General features: G+C 39.5%; 1 protein-coding gene across 1 annotated transcript in view; it reads right to left on the reverse strand.

Moving 5' to 3' along the window:
- ABI2 (abl interactor 2) overlaps positions 1-17788 on the reverse strand; it is a 123323-nt gene that overhangs the window by 87511 nt on the left and 18024 nt on the right. The window lies entirely within an intron of this gene.

Consider the following 17788-nt stretch of genomic DNA (forward strand, 5'->3'; position numbering starts at 1 on the left):
AAAAAAAAAAAAAAAAAATCCTAGACAAGAATTCTGTTTAACCTGTGTTGATTCAATATTCTCAATCCAGAAGTTTCCTGATCTTGGAAATGCAACCCTCTAAATATTGGTCTGATTGATCTATGGTTTGCCATCAAACTTCTTTTCTGTATACTTGGAGTCTCTCTGACTTGTCAGCTATTGTTTCACACCTAACCTATACCCTAGGCCCCAATTTTACTGATCTCTAGGCAAACCTACTTGCTACTCTGAACCAGATCATTCCTGATCATCTAAATTTCCCTTTTTATTCCCACCAGCAGTGTACAAGTGTTCCCTTCTCTCCACATCCACGCCAACATTTGTGGTTCTGGGATTTTGTGATGTGGGCTAATGAGATGATATCTCAAAGTCGTTTGGATTTGCATCTCTCTGATGATTAAGGATGATGAGCATTTTTTCATATGTTTATAGGCCATGCGCCTGTATTCATCAGAGAAGTTTCTGTTCAAATCTCTTGCCCACATAGAAATGGGGTTATTTGAACACTTCTACACTGCTGGTGGGAATGCAAGCTAATACAGCCTTTTTGGAAAGAAGTGTGGAGAACACTCAAGGAACTGAAAGTAGACCTACTGTTTGATCCTGCAATTCCTCTACTAGGTATATACCCAGATGATCAAAAATTATTTTACAACAAAGACATGCGCACCAGAATGTTTACTGCAACCCAATTCATAATAGCCAAGACATGAAACAGCCCAAGTGCCCATTGACCCATGAATGTATTAACAAATTATGGTATATGTACACCATGGAATACTACACCGCCATAAAAATGATGGAGACTTCACATCTTTTATGTTTACCTGGATGGAGCTGGATCATATTCTTCTTAGTAAAGTATCCTAAGAATGGAAAAAAAGTATCCACTGTACTCCTTACTACTATGAAATCAATATATAACCACCTACACAATCATACGAATGGCAAAACGTAACTACAGTCCATAAAGTAGAAAGGAAGAGGAGAGAAAGGGGTGGGGAGAAGGTAGGTTATTCGGGGGGACCTCACCTAACATACATGATGCAATGGTACATTTCAAAACTATTAAGAAATGAGTATAATTATGATGAATGTGTTATTTGATTCAATGTAAACATTTCACAATGTATATCGAAGCAGTACTCTGAACCCCATAAATGCATCAAAGTACAAAGTTATGATTTAATAAAAATTAATTATAAAAAATAATAATAATAAAATAAATTCCCCTTTTTATCCCTCTTGCCAAACTGTTCCTTTGGCCTGTTCATCTCTACCTATGTTTACCACCTCTATATCCTCCATCACATAGTGTTTTGATTCTTCTCACCTTACATTTACTACTCCTCAACTATTCTACCCTAAAGCACTAAATTTGCTTCCCCTCATCATATCCCACACCTCCCCTTTCCAGTTTCGCACAATTCTAAGTCAAACAATTCTCTCCAAAATTTTGCCTTGTGTTTAAAGCATTCTTCTTACTAATAATCAGAACCTTCATCACTGATAACCAACATTGCTTGGCAATACAAATCATTTAAAAATAATTTTAAAGTTTTCAAAAATCAGTTTAACGCAAAACAGACTGCATAACTAATTTACAAGTGCCTTTAGGGTAAAACTGCTTCATTTCTAAATATCTACTGCTATTGTCTGAATGTTTATATCCCCCAAAATTTATATGTTGAAACCTAACACACAAAGTGAAGGCCTTAAATGGGGCTTTTGGGAGGTTCATGAGGGTTCTAACCTTGTGAATGTAACCTTATAAAAGAAGCCAAACAGAGCTTATTTTGTCCCTTCTGCCATGTGAGGACTCACAGAAGGCACCATCTATGAAGAACAAGCCATTATCAGACAACAAATCTGCTAGTGCTTTGACCTTGGACTTCTTAGCCTCTGGAACTTTTGAGTAATAAATTTCTATTGTTAATAAAATACCAGTCAAAGGTATTAAGTTTAGCAGACAAAATGAACTAAGATACCTACCTTTTTATACTTAAAAGATGGTACACACACATATACATATATAGGAATATAAGCTGTGTATTATTTAACTACTACAGATCAAAATACTTGATTCTTTCAGATAAGGCAAAATACAGAGTTGGATCTTTGTGCATCCTAGTAATGAAAAAAACTGTAGGCTGAACATACTAAAATTTTCTAGGCTGCGCATGGTGGCTCATGCCTATAATCCCAGCACGTTGGGAGGCTGAGGTAGGAGGATGAGACCAGGAGTTGAAAATAAGCCTCGGCAACACAGCAAAACCACATCTCAACAAAAAAAGTTTAAAAACTATCTGGGTGTAGGGGCTCACACCCAAAGGAGTTTCAAGTTGCCATGAGTTATAATCACATGCCACTATTCTCAGGCTGGATGATTTAGCAAGATCTTGTCTCTTTAAAAGAAAAGAAAACAAACAAATAAGAATTTTAGTCAACAGCAATTTTTTTTTTTTTTTTTTGAGACAGAGTCTCACTTTGTACCCTAGGTAGAGGGCCGTAGTGTCATAGCTCCCAGCAACCTCAAACTTTTGGGCTCAAGTGATTCTCTTGCCTCTTGCCTCAGCCTCCCAAGTGGCTGCGACAATGCCTGGCTACTTTTAAAGGTAAGGTCTCACTCTGGCTCAGGCTGGTCTCAAACCTGAGAGCTCAGGCAATACACCTGCCTTGACCTCCCCTAATGCGAGGATTAGAGGCATGAGCCACCTCGCTCAGCTCAACAGCAATTTTAAAGACGAGAGACAGAAAATATCTCCTCATACCCACTCTCCCCACACACCCCACCTCTCAATAAGAACCACAAAAAGAACTAAGTAGGCACTTAAGATGAGAAATAAAACGGCTTATAATATATGTAGGTTATAAAAACCCTCCCAAGAGGGTTTTTTACTTCACAAAAATCTTTTTTCTTTAACTCTCTCCAATCCTATGTGGGACCTTAACTGACACAACTTTTCTGTTCTGCTCTCGTATTAGAAGACATCCGAAACATTTTCTTCGTTGCGTGCCACACAAGCCCTCAACTTACTAGGAAATTGCATAAAATGAAAATACATATAACAGGAACAGTTATGGCTTCTCATAAGGATTTTTCCAAGACAAAGGAAATATTTGGGAATATGAATTACATGCCTATCAATGTGGTATGAAAATGATGTGCCTCTCATTCCATTACAAGAGGCTAGTGACAATGCTGAGTACGTTCTTTGACCCTCAAACACAATTGAACCCTGGTAATAGGAAGAAACAGCCTGATCAATTTGAAAAAACAACAGTTATTTTAAGAATATACAAAGTTTATGTTAAGAGTAGACAGAGCTCATCAGTACTATGGATGTACTGATTTATAAGGCAGTACTTACAAGTACTACTTCAAGTAGTAGCACGCTCAAAAAAATTATAAACAAAAACATTTTAATCATTTTATGTAACATAAAATAGATAAAATGATTAGGTGAGTTCATTTATGTTTTTCCCTCTTAAAACTATAATATAATTAGAAGTCATCCACCAACCTCTTTCCTGCCCAAAATAAGTAAGAGCTAGAGAACATTTGGGTGGCAGAAAAAATGGGATTGGAAGCCAGGAAGTCATCATCATTTATTTGACATCTAAAATGTACAAGGCATTGGTGCATTATAGATACCATCATGAACCAGATACAATGTTGTCCCCAGGGGGCTTATACAGCAATAAGGAAATAAAACAGTAAAAAAAAGAAAGAAAAGAATAAAGAAAATCACTATGCTTATTTTTGACTTCTGAACCTATGGCATTCTGACACTAGACAGAGGGAAGTAAAACTGACTATGAGCTTTACGATGTTGCACATAGAAAAGAACATAGGTGTGGTATCCTTCATTTTTGTTTTCAGGGTACAAAGCTAGGTATGAAGAACAGTATGAACATTCTTGTGTTCCTCAGTATAGTGACAAGGTAAATGGCTATATTTTTAGAAATTAAAAATATTACAGAAATACATTTTAGGCTTGGCGCCTATGGCTCAAATGGCTAAGGCACCAGCCACGTACACCTAAGGTGGCGGGTTCAAATCCAGCCTGGGCCCACCAAACAACAATGACAGCTGCAACCAAAAAATAGCTGGGTGTTGTGGCGGGCGCCTGTGGTCCCAGCTACTTGGGAGGCTGAGGCAGGAGACTCGCTTGAGTCCAGGAGTTGGAGGTTGCTGTGAGCTGTGATGCCACAGCACTCTACCCAGGGGGACTCTGGGGTAGCTTGAGGCTCTGTCTCAAAATAAAAAAAAAAAACAGAAAGAAAGAAAGAAAGAAATATATTTTATGTCTTAAAAATACTACTGGCCTAATGGAAGTGACAGAATGACTTAAGTTGGTCCTGACCAAAAATACCACTTGACCGCTCACCATGCAGCCACTAGCTGCATTTTTTGAGACCTTTCCTGATTCTTTGGTTTTAACTTCTGTCACTACAATTTTCTTTTTCTTTCTTTTTTTTAGAGATAGAGTCTCACTTTTTTCCCCTTGGTAGAGTTCCGTGGCACCATAGCTCATAGCAACCTCAAACTCTTAGGCTCAAATGATTCTCTTGCCTCAGCTTCCAGAGTAGCTGGGACAACAGGCACCCACCACAACACCTGGCTATTTTTTAGAGACGGTGTCTCACTCTGGCTTAGGCTGGTCTCAAACCTGTGAACTCAGGCACTCCACCTGCTGCAGCCTCCCAGAACACTGGGATTACAGGTGTGAGCCACCACGCTCAGCCCTTTCATTTCTGATACCACGTTAGATGTTTATTTTTGACTTCCGAACCTATGGCATTTGTACCTTAGCAAAGGATTATAAAACTACATATTAAAGGGGGAGGGGTAAGATGGCCTACTAGAGACTGCTCCTGTCCAGAAGCAGAAAAGTTGGACTGAAATGAACTCAGACAAGTCAAAACTGGGGAGTTGAACACAAGGAAAAGAAATCAAGGTGCAAATCATCCCCACTGAGACAAACTTCAAGGGAGAGAAAGAGGAAGAAAGATAACAGACCAGATATGAAGCAACTAGACCAGGCATCCTCAAACTGAGGCCCGCCTAGGACATTTATCCAGCCTGCCGGGTGTTTTTGCCACCGCTGCCTGTGCTGCTTAGCAGTTGATGCGTCCTGGGGCCACAGTCCAGCCGTTCAACCATCTGAGGGACAGTGAACTGGCCCCGTTTAAAAAGTTTGAGGACCCCTGATACTAGACTGAAGGTGCCTGGTGCCGAAAGGGAAGGGAGATCATTTAACAGGGAAGCTGAAGTCCACTGTTGGGTTCCTGTGAACAAACAGGGAACAAGGACCTCTCATTTCACCACAGGGGAGAGACCCTCAAGTCCCAACTGTCCTGCCCATAGGAACTTCCACCTCTGGGTCCCCATCCTGCCTCTCTCCTCAGTCCTAAGCCGACAGCCCACCCTTCTTCCTCTCTGGGTGCCTGATAAACTACCTCCTACAGAGGCCACTGTGTTGGGTGGGAGGGATCTCTGTGAGACCTCTACATTGTGTGGACCACTGGGCCAAGTGCAACACCTGCCCCCCAACTCTCCCACAACCCTGCTACAAGAGGAAATTGTGGCGTGCAGCACTAACTTTGATGTGGTGTGGTCTCTCCTGGCTCTCCCTCCTGCTAGTGGGGAAATTTCTCCTCCCCTCTGGAGGGGACCTGCCCAGTATCCATCCCCGGTGATCCCTAGACTCCTTCTTGCCAACTTGGAGAAAGACAGGCTACTGGCCCAGGGAAAGTCCAGAAACAGGATACCCCTCCCCGGATGTCTGCAGATTCCCCTCCTACAGGCTTCTACTGGCAGTAGCCCTCAGTTGGTGGGTAATTTGAATTTGTTTGCACAAGAGGAGTTGGTACTGTGGGGGGTGGGAACAGTTGGTCTGTCCAGGGATTCTCCTCCTCCAGCTGTCGCTGGCAAGGGCCACAGTGGTTCCAATCTTTTACAGAAGGGAGTCAGCGAAATATAGGGGCTCCTTTAAACTATGTGGAGGACAGGCTAACAGCAGGACAGAATCAGTTTGCACTATCTAAACAAGCCCAGCCCTCAAAGACTCTCACACTGCGGCCCCAAAAGGGAGCTTCGTGAGGGTGTGGGAGAAGGACCACAAGCTCCTGCTCATCATTGCAGAAGGGATGGTAAGCTCTATTTCTTGGGCCTCCAGATCTGGTATCACCTTTCTTGTTTTAGTTGCCACACAGGTCTCTGGGGAACAGCCTACAGGTCCCAAATTAGATTATGTCTCCATAACTATACAGGGACAACCTAACATTTCAGCTAAAAAGTATAACTAAAATAAAAATAAAAGCTGAAAATACACATGGGGAGGAACCAGCACAAGAATCCTGGCATCATGAAAAATCAAAGCAGATAAACTCCTCCAAGAGATTACAAGAGAGATATAGCGAACGGTACTATCCATAGAGAAACTGTTGAAATGTCAGAAATAGAATTCAGAATATGGATGGCAAATAAGATGAATGGAATTTAGGAGAAGATGGAAAAAGAAATCCAAAAAGTAGTGCAAAAGTTGTCCCAAGAAATTAGTGAAATTAAAGACAAAGTCACCAAGGGTCTGGGCATAATTAGGAAAGATACAGCAGAACTTAAGGAAGTGAAAGAGGTATTCAAGGAGTTTCAAAACGGAGTAGAGAGCCTCAGTAATAGAGAAGAATAATTCCAGAAATTGAAGATAAGACTTTTGAACTAGGCTCGGCGCCTATAGCTCAACCGGCTAAGGCGCCAGCCACGTACACTTAAGGTGGCAGGTTCGAATCCCCAGCCTGGACCCACCAAAACCACAATGACGGCTGCAACCAAAAAATAGCCGGGCGTTGTAGCAGGCGCCTGTGGTCCCAGCTACTTGGGAGGCGGAGGCAGGAGACTCGCTTGAGCCCAGGAGTTGGAGGTTGCTGTGAGCTGTAATGCCACGGCACTCTACCCAGGGGGACAGCTTGAGGCTCCGTCTCAAAAAAAAAAAAAAAAAACTTTTGAAACAAACCAATCATTCAAGGAGGCAGGAAAAAGAGAAAAAATATATATATATATTCCCTGAGAGAGTTTCGAAAGACCAAACACCCAAATTATAAGGAATTCTGAAGAATACAATGGTCCTAAAAACACCGAAGCTCTACTTCAAGACATCATGATGGAGAATTTCCCAAGCATTGCAAGAGACACAGAAATTCAGATAGCAGATAGTCTCAGAACCACAGCTCAACTCAGTCCAAACAAAGCATCTCCTAGAAACATAAATACAAAAGAGAAAATCCTGCAAGCAGCCAGGCATAAGAAAAGTCCCACCTACAAAGGGAAAAATAATAGCATGACAGCAGACCTTCCAGCTGAAATTTTTCAAGCCAGAAGAGGGTGTTATCGGCCTTTAATGTTCTTAAACAAAATAATTTTCAGCCCAGGATCCAGGATTATGCTAAACTGAGTTTCATTTGTGATGGAGAAATCAAATATTTTCCTGACACACAAATGTTGAGGAAATTTGTCACAACCAGACTGGCTCTACAACAAGTACTCAGACCCATTCTTCAATAATGACTAGCACATGGTCCAAAGTAAATACACCCAGAAATTAAATAAAGCCTAGTAGGCAGCACCTGTGGCTCAAAAGGGTAGGGTACCAGCCCCATATGCCAGATTCAAACCCAGCCCTGGCCAAAAACTGCAAAAAATAAATAAATAAATAAAGCCTAGCTTCCACAATGGTGCAAGAAATAAAACCAAGTAATAGACCTCCAAAAAAATAAAACAAAACTCCACCATACCTATGAATTCTCAATAAAAGTGAATGGCTTGGATTTCCCACTGAAGAGGCAAAAGCTCAAACCCAGGATCTGCTGCCTCCAAGAAACACATCTAACCTCTAAGGATAAAATAAGACTCAGAGTCAAGGGATAAAAACAATATTCCAGGCAAATGGAAATCAGAAAAAAAGCAGGAGCTGCAATCTTATTTGCAGATACAATTGGGTTTAAATCAACAAAAATAAGGAAAGACAAGGATGTATACTACATACTGGTTAAGGGAAGCATACATAGGAAGAGATTTCAATTAACATTTATGAACCCAACCTAAATGCTCCAAGATACATAAATCGAACCCTAAATGAGTTGAACAATATATCTTTCAGGTCCATAATAGTGGGAGATTTTAAGACCCTTCTAACAGAATTTGACAGATCCTCCAAACAGAAACTAAAAACAAATAGACTTAACAGACATACATAGAACATTTCATCCTAATATGACTGATTACACTTTCTTCTCATCAGCCCACAAATCATCCTCCAAAATTGATTGTATATCTTAGAGCACAAATCTAACCTCAACAAATTTAAAAGAAGAGAAATTATTCCTTGTTGCCTCAGGCCATTAGGTAATAAAATATAAACTCAATACCAACAGAAATCTTCATACCCACAAAAAGTCATGGAAACTAAATAATCTTATGCTGAGCAACAACTGGGTTAAGGATGAGATTAAGAAGAAAATCAGATTTCTCAAATGAACCCACAAACTATCGAAACCTATGGGATACTGCAAAGGTAGTCCTAAGATGCAAATTTACAGCATTAAATGCCTCCACCCAGAAAACAGAAAGAGAACAAGACAACAACCTAATAATGAACCATCTCAAGCAACTGGAAAAGGAAGAACAATCCAATCCCAAGCCCAGCAGAAGAAAAGAAATAACCAAAATCAGAAAGAATTAAACAAAACTAATCAGAAAAACAAAAAGGTGGTTCTTTAAAAAGATTAATTAACCTTTAGCCAGACTAACCAGAAACAGATCTCTAATAACCTCAATCAGAAACAAAAAAAGGGAAATAGTAACAGATACCAAAGAAATACAAAATATCCTCAATGATTACTACAAAAAATTCTATATCCAGAAATTTGAACATGTATAGGAAATGGACCAATACTTGGAAATACACCATCTTCCTAAACTCAACCAGAAAGACTTAGAAAGTTTGAATAGACCAATATCAAGCACTGAAACTGCATCAACAATATAAAATCTTCAAAAAAAGAGGCCTGGACCAAATGATTTCACACTAGAACTCTACCAAACCTTCAAAGAGGAACTAGTACCTATATTGCATAACCTATTCCAAAACATAGAGAAGAAAGGAATCCTCCCCTCCAACACATTCTACAACTAGTTATCACCCTGATACCAAAACTAGGAAAGGAGCCAACAAAAAAGAAAAACTATAGGACAGTATTATTAATGAATATAGATGCAAAAATATTCAATAAGATCCTGGCAAAAGAATTTAGTTACACTTTAAAAGAATTATACATCATGATCAAGTGGGTTTTATCCCAGGGATGCAAGGTTAGATCAACTTACGTAAATCCGTGTTATTCACCACATAAATAAAATAAAAAACAAAGACCATGATTCTCTCAATTGACGCCAAAAAGGCATTTGACAAAATTCAGCAACCTTTTCTGACAAAACCACTTAAGAAAATAGTCATAGTTGGGACATTAATTAAACTGATAGAGGCCCTCTACAACAATCCCACGGCCAATGTCACACTGAATGGAGTAAAATTAAAAGCACTTCCACTTACAATTGGAACCAGATAAAATGCCCACTATCTCCACTGCTGTTCAACACAGTGCTAGAAGTCCTAGCCAGTGCAATGAGGCAAAAGAAATAGATCAAGCATATTCAAATGGGAACAGAAGAGGTCAAACTCTCACTCTTTCCAGATTACATGATCTTATACCTGGACCACCCCAGGGACTCAACTATGAAGTTCTTAGAAGTAATCAAGAAATATAGCAATGGGCCAGGCATGGTGCCTCATGCCTGTAATCCTAGCACTCATACTTTCGAAGAGAACTGGTTATTTAGAGAATGTCCTTTAATTTCGAATTGTCATTTTTTTTTTATTATTACATGGAGATAGTGCCATTTTGGCAAGACTATCACTGAAGTTGTGCCCACCTTAGTCCATCACATCAGTGGGTACATAATGACAATACGACTTATGTCTGGTGATCTTAACTTGTATCACTCAATTACAGTCATGTCTGACAGGTTTCTCAACTATGAAGCCATTATTTCTTTCTTGACAATTATAAAATACCTTCTGGGAAGATACTTAAAGACTATACAGGCTCAGCACCTATGGCTCAAGTGGCTAAGGCGCCAGCCACATACACCTAAGGTGGCGGGTTCGAATCCAGCCCGAGCCCACCAAAAACAACAATGACAGCTGCAACCAAAAAATAGCTGGGTGTTGTGTCAGGCGCCTCTGGTCCCAGCTACTTGGGAGGCTGAGGCAGGAGACTCGCTTGAGCCCAGGAGTTGGAGGTTGCTGTGAGCTGTGATGCCACAGCACTCTATTCAGGGGGACAGCTTGAGGCTCTGTCTCAAAAAAAAAAAAAAGAATATACAAATTTCTTGTCATATTTTTACACATCAACCTTCTAGCAGCCACTGATCTTTTTCATTTCAGCATATTACAGGGGTACACACATTTTGGTTACCTAATTTGCTTTTGTGCATTTTACGTTAAAGTTATAAGTGTGTCCTTTACACAGAGTATGTGCATCATATGGGTCAGGAGGGAACTTGCCCAACACCCCTACCTTCTCCCACCTTCTTGGTTTCCATTGAGTTTTACTTCCATATGTGCATGTAAGTAATAATCAACTAGTTCCAGTTTAGCACTGAGAACATGTGGTGGTTGTTTTACCATTCTTGCTATACTTCATTTAGAAGAATGGTCTCTAGTTCTATCCAGGTTGTTACAAAATGTCCTAGGTCTCCTTTTTTTTTAATGGCTGAGTTAAGTACTCCATGGTATACATACACCGCATTTTATTAATCTGTTCATGTACTGATGGGCACTTGGATTGTTTCCACATCTTTGGAACTGTGGATTGTATTACTATAAACATTCGAATGCAAGTATCTTTTTTATAAAATTTCTTTTTTTTCCCTGAGTAAATACCTAGTAATGGGATATATGATTTGGAGACATTTTTACTGATAAAATTAAGATGCCACTCATAAGAGGTGATACCATAATCAGTGAAAATTCACCTAGCAATTTGAGAATTAGAAACTATTATAAGTTTATATGGAAATAAGGGAACTATAAAGGCATATATGAAAAGATTAATGGTGACCTTTATGAAAACTTTAACTTGTCATAGTGGATCACATGTTTGTCTCAGAAGCATTCCCTCCATCTTCATTAAAAAGGAAAGGCAAATGCTTTCTCTCCATCCCATATCCCAGAGTCTGACCCACACTGGGTCAAGTCCAATACTTTTGCCCACTTTAGGTCACAGGGATTTTGTTCAAACAATAGAACCAGGACACAGATCCTTCCCTGGATTTTTCAAACTGAATCCAAAAGAGAAAATTCGTTGTCCTCTTACACCAAAGCTATTAACCCATTTATGCCTCATATTCCATTACTGGAATAGTAATAACATTGGAGTTATTTATATCTTACTTCTCAAGGTCATCACTGAGGTTTGAGTTTTCACACGTCTGTGTCCTGAAGGTACATGTTATCACACATTGCACAGAGTGAGTCACTGCTGCAGATACTGGCATACTGGGATCTTATCAAAAAAATGATGTGAATTTTCAGAATTTTTTTTTTCCTTTTTTCGCAACAGAGCTTCCTCAGTCACTCTGGAGTTTAGCAGTGTGGCATCATAGCTCAATGCAACTTCAAACTCTTGGGCTCAAGCAATTCTCTTGCCTCAGCTCCTGAGTAAGTGAGACTACAGGTGCTCACCACAACATCCAGATATTTTTTCTATTTTTAATAGAGACAGGGTCTTATTCTTGCTCAGGCTGGTCTCGAACTCTTGCACTTGGGTGATCCATCAGCCTTGGCCTCCCAGAGTGCTAGAATTATAGGCCCATGCCTGTCCTAATTTTCAGAAAATTTTTGAAGAACCATCTAAAGACAGGTAAGTACAACTTTACTGCTCTACATATTATACTAGTAATTGTTTTTCTATTACTTCTCTACCACTTATGCTATTGTGCTATAAAAACAAAACGCCAAAGTTAGTATTGACCTATCAGTTATGGGTCTGACATTTTGTGTGCTCCACTTTTGGAGCACTAGGTAATACTGCCTTACCAATAATATCTTTTTTTGCCTTTTTTACTTCAAATAATTTTACAAGTCTCAAGATGCCTCAAACTCTTAAGTTGACATGAAATAACCTAGAGACAGAGGATAGCATAAAACTGCCATAGTGCTACAACCACCTGAAAATGGTACAGCACCTGTTTCTGATGAGGACTCACAAGATGAAGAAGGTGGAACAAATAACCTGCCAGGTTCTTTGTTGCATGCACCTGTATATCTTATTCAAGATGGCTACAATGCTGACTCTGACTCAGATGTTCCCTCATACGCACCTGAAAATGACTCTCCTGACAATGAAGTTCCATCTATATTTACTGCGCAGCAACCTCCTCCATCAAAGAAAATGAAAGTGACAAAAATTTTTCACAAATGGAAGAAAGCCGACCTAACTGCCCAGTCCACAGCAGGTAGAATTACAGAACCACCAAATGATTTCTTCACCAAAATGAGAAATCCCACAGTAATTCTTTAACTTTTTCTTCATGGCAAGGTCATTTAACTCATTGTCATGTCATACTCCCAACTTATACATTGCCAAGTAAGGGTGTAAATCTTGGCTTGACTAGATCTAAATTCAAATGTATTCTGGGAATTTCCCTTCTCTCAGTTCCTAGAAGGCATATATGCTAGGAACAAAGAACAGATGTGCATAATGTACTCATTAGCGCTGCCATAAGACATGACCACTTCAAAACTATATTTTCTAATTTGCACATTGCTGACAATGCAAATTTGGACCCAGTGGACAAGTTTTCCAAGTTGCAGCTTCTTACAAACACACTCAAATTTCATAAGATATAAACAATTTGGTCCAAATGAAACATATTTCAACTTTGATGAATGTGTGGTTCCTTATTTTGGTTGTCACAGGAGCAAACAATTTATCAAAGGAAGCCCATTTGGTTTGGCTACATAACACGTTTGGGCTACATAAGGTGGTTTCAGCCATACAAGGATAAAAACCCAAACACTAAACATGAGAAATATTTCCATCAGAGTATCACTTGTCCTTCAGTTTAGTGAGGCACTTACAGAGACACACTAAACAATACTATTTTGTATTCACAACTTGTTCACCAATATTGCACTTTCTGATAAGCTCAGTTCGATGAATCAGGAAATAGGTACAGAAAAAGCATCACATTGGCAAGCTCCACTGGAATCAGATGCAGCTCTAAAGACAAAAGATCAAGGCACATTTGATTATCACATTGATGGCAAAGGCAGTATTTGCCTGCATATGGAATAGTAAGTGTTGTCACTGTTGCCTTATCTAGTGCTGGTAATGATGAGGTATTGATCCCCTGTGTCTTGTCAATCATTATTCCCAGAAACTGAAAAAGAAGATCCAAGTTCACCAGGCAAATATGATCAAAGTGTATAACTATTTCATGAGAGACCTAGGCAGAGTTTATTAAGTACTGGCTATCAATTCATGGAAAGAAATGATATTCAAGTCCTGTTTTGTTCTGTTTCAAACTGCTCTTACAAAGCACTTGAAAACTGCATAAAACATATGATGAAAAGCCAATGGATTCTCTGCAGTTTCCTTGACATGCAGCATGTCATTATTTGGAGACCCATGGGCATCCTCTAGAATAGCAGTTCTCAACCTGTGTGACCCCTTTTTTAATGATGAAAATACATTGCAGCATTAGGAAGGTTGAGAACCACTGCTCTAGAACCTGGCTGACAAGGAAGACCTCAGAAGCACAAAGCTGGCTCACGTTATGATAGCACAAATCATGTGATGGTCAAATAGGGAAAGCAAATACAGTGTGCTGAATGTTGTAGAATATCACTTTTTGATGTGAAAAATGTGATGTGGCCTTACATGTGAAGTGCTCTGTTGAAGACCACACTGAATAGCAGGGATCACCACCTACTGAGATAAGAAACATGATTTTATACATTATGTACAACATGGCAAAGATTTTGTCTAGTGTTCCATTTTTGGAATACCACATACAAAAGAATATAAATTTTTTTCTCTTCAAATTCTTGTTCCTTGAATTTTTCTAGGCAACATATATGAATTTCATGCAAAAAATTAAAAAAATCAATCTCCAGCATTAGGAGGTTAATATGAGACCTGAAATATATGTCAGGATGTCTGACAGTAAAGAGAGTATGCCTATCTGAAAGGATGAAGCCTACCAACATGCAGAAAGAAGCAGAAATGACTTAAAGAGTTGTAAAAGAATTTAAGTTCTTAATCCCAGTCATTCCGACTCCTTCACATGGCTTAGTGATTTAAGTTCCCATTTTTCTTGTTTAAGGTTGTTGAAATTCAGTTTCTGTCACTTAAAACCAAAGAATTCTAAAACACTTAAAAATGTTCCTCTTCATAGTTTAATAATATACTAGCTTTAGTTCTCAATAACATATTTAAAATGATCAAGTTGCTATGTAATCTGTCTAAACAATCTATGTAAAGATTAACTGGACACAAATGAGGCAGATAAATTTAATATTTACCTATATGCTGAAAGTATCAGAGGAAAGCTCAAGATAAAAGAGGTTACTTTTATCTTAATAAAATAAAGATAAAATATCTCAATAAATATCTTAATAAAATATCTCAATAAAACTACTAATCAGACTAATCTTATTGAGTTTCAAAAAATAAAGTCAACTAGTTATTTGCTGAGACTATGTTAATTGTTTTAGGCAAAATCTATCACTAAAGCCACAAGGTGGATCTCTGGAAACACTATGGATTAAAAAAAAAAAGGATAAGGGCATTTGAGTTACTATTTTAAACTCTGCTACTATCTCACTTAATCTTGAATAAGTTGCGAATACTCTCAAGGACTTGGTTACCATATATCACATTGACAATACTGGATTTAGGCAGCACCCGTAGCTTAGTCAGCAGGGCAATGGCCACATACACCAAGGGTGGCAGGTTCGAATCCAGCCCAGGCCTGCTAAACATTGACAACTACAACCAAAAACGGCCGGGCATTGTGGCAGGTGCCTATAGTCCCAGCTGCTCGGGAGGCTGAGGCAAGAGAATTGTTTAAGTCCAAGAGTTTGAGGTTGCTATGAACTGTGCTACTATGGCACTCTACCCAGGGCAACAGCTTGAGACTCTGTCTCAAAAAAAAAGAAAGAAAGAAAGAAAATACTGGATTTATGAGATTTTCTTTTTTGTTTGTTTGTTTGTTTTGAGACAGAATCTCACTTTGTCACCCTCAGTAGAGTACTGTGACGTCATAGCTCATAGCAACCTCAAACTCTTGGGCTCAAGCAATTATTTAGCCTCCACCTCCTGAGCAGCTGGAACTACAAGCACTCACCACAATGCCCAGGTATTTTTAGAGACAGAGTTTCCCTCTTGCTCACACTGGTCTCAAACCTGTGAGCTCAGGCAGTCCACCCACCTCGGTCTCCCAGAGTGCTGGGATTACAGGGGTGAGTCACCATATCCAGCCCAAAGACTCTTTTCTTAAGCTTAAAGTAGATATTAAAAAATTGTGATTTGTCACTTTTAACGTAAACGTGTATAGTTGAGTCTAGACCTATGGGAAATCCTAGCACTCTGGGAAGTTGAGACAGGTGGATTGCTTAAGCGGAAAATTTCAAGACCAGCCTGACCAAGAGCTAGATCCCATCTCTACTAAAAATAGAAAAACTAGCTGGGTGTCATGGCAGGTGCCTGTAGTCCCAGCTGCTTGGGAGGCTGAGTCAAGAGGACTGATTGCCTGAGGTTGCTGTGAGTTATGATGATGCCACGGCACTCTACCCATGGCTACAGAAGAAGGCTCTGACTAAAAAGAAAAAAAAATCTTCTATTTTATTACATTGATTCTGAATTTTACCCTAAATTATTGACTATTTTAGTATTTCACAAGTGTCTAAACAAGCTTGGCACCACAAAGAGTGCAGCAGAGACATGCTTTTTTCCTTCCTGAAACACATTAATTTTTATTGGCGGTAACTATATAGCTTGGGATGTTCAAACCCTACACATTCAAAGAAGGACTGCCCCTTGGCCAGTTCCTGGGAGATTAACATGTGAGCAGGTAGAATGAGTGGGGAAGATCTGCCCTCAATGTGGGTGGGCACCATTCAACTGGCTGGGAGCCTAAAAAGGGGGTTAACGAAAACAAAGGAAAGATGAATTCTTTCTCTCTGGAGACTTCATTCCCCTGGAGCTGGGACATTCTTCTCTTACCCTCAAACATCAGAATTCTATGCTTTCTAAAACTTAACCAGCAACCCCCAGGTTCTCAGGCCATTAGCCTCAGTCTGAGACTTATGTCATTGGATTCCTTGGTTCTGAGGTTTGGAGGCTTTAGTGAGCCATGCTACTGGCATCCCCATGTGTCCAGCTTGCTGATACTTCTGTGAGACTTCTCCACTTCTATAATTACATAAGCCAGTTTCCCTAATAAATCCACTCTCAAACAAGTATCTGTATGTACGAATATCCTGCTGGTTCCACCTCTCTAGAGAACTCTAACATATGGGCTGAAAGTTTAAGAGGAATGGGATATGTACGTAATATCTAAGTATTTCCCCACAAAATACTATTAATTACAAAGTAGTATTTCAAGAGTAACTTTACAATGGAGAAACATGGCAGATACAATTGTAATCAAGTGACCAAAATTAGTATCAACAGCACTGGACAAATCAAACTCATTACCCACATGACAGGGAACAAGAAAATAGCAAACAGTATCACTTCTACGACATTTCTACTAAAAATATATAATTTTAATCTAGTCAAGAGGAAACACTGGAACATTAATGGACACTATGAATAAATAACTGCCTATAATCCTCAAATGGATCATGGTCATGAAAACCAAAAGCTGAAGAGATGAAGAACTGTTCCAGACTGAAGGAGTCTCTGTCACCATGGAGGACCATGATATCATAGCTCACAGTAACCTCAAACTCTTTGGTTTAAGTGATTCTCTTGTCTGAGCCTCCCAAGTAGCTGAGATTGTAGGTGCCCTCCAAAATGCCCAGCTATTTTTAGAGATGGACTCTAGCTCTTATTCAGGTTGGTCTCAAACTCCTGAGCTCAGGCAATCCACCTACCTCAGCCTCCCAAAGTGCTAGGATTATAGGCATGAGCCACCATGCCCTACTTGAACCCTTGTATAAAGGACTTGTTGAACAAATGGCAAAATTTGAACAGAAATCTGAGAATTGGACACTGGAAATATATCAACGTTATTTCCTGATTTTGATGATTATTCTGCAATTAAGCAGAAAAATAGTCTTCGAACTAAAATACAAACACCCTAAAGTATTCAATAGGGATAGGACATCAGAGTCAGTACCATAACTCCCAAATAGTTTGGGGTGGGGGAAGTTCTTTGTACTATTAACAATAAAAGAAATTTTAGATGATAAGGATGTGCAAGTGATGGCTCATCAACTGTAAGAAATGTACCACTCTGTCAAGGAATAATGACAACAGGGAAAGATACGCACATGGCTTGGCACCTGTGACTCAAGTGGCTAAGGCGCCAGCCACACACACCTAAGGTGGCAGGTTCGAATCCAGCCCAGGCCCGCCAAACAACAATGATGGCTGCAACCAAAAAATGGCCGAGTGTTGTGGCGGGCGCCTG

This window comes from Otolemur garnettii, unplaced genomic scaffold, assembly GCF_000181295.1.
Source record: "Otolemur garnettii isolate 467f Iridium unplaced genomic scaffold, OtoGar3 scaffold00013, whole genome shotgun sequence".
NCBI lineage: Eukaryota > Metazoa > Chordata > Mammalia > Primates > Galagidae > Otolemur > Otolemur garnettii.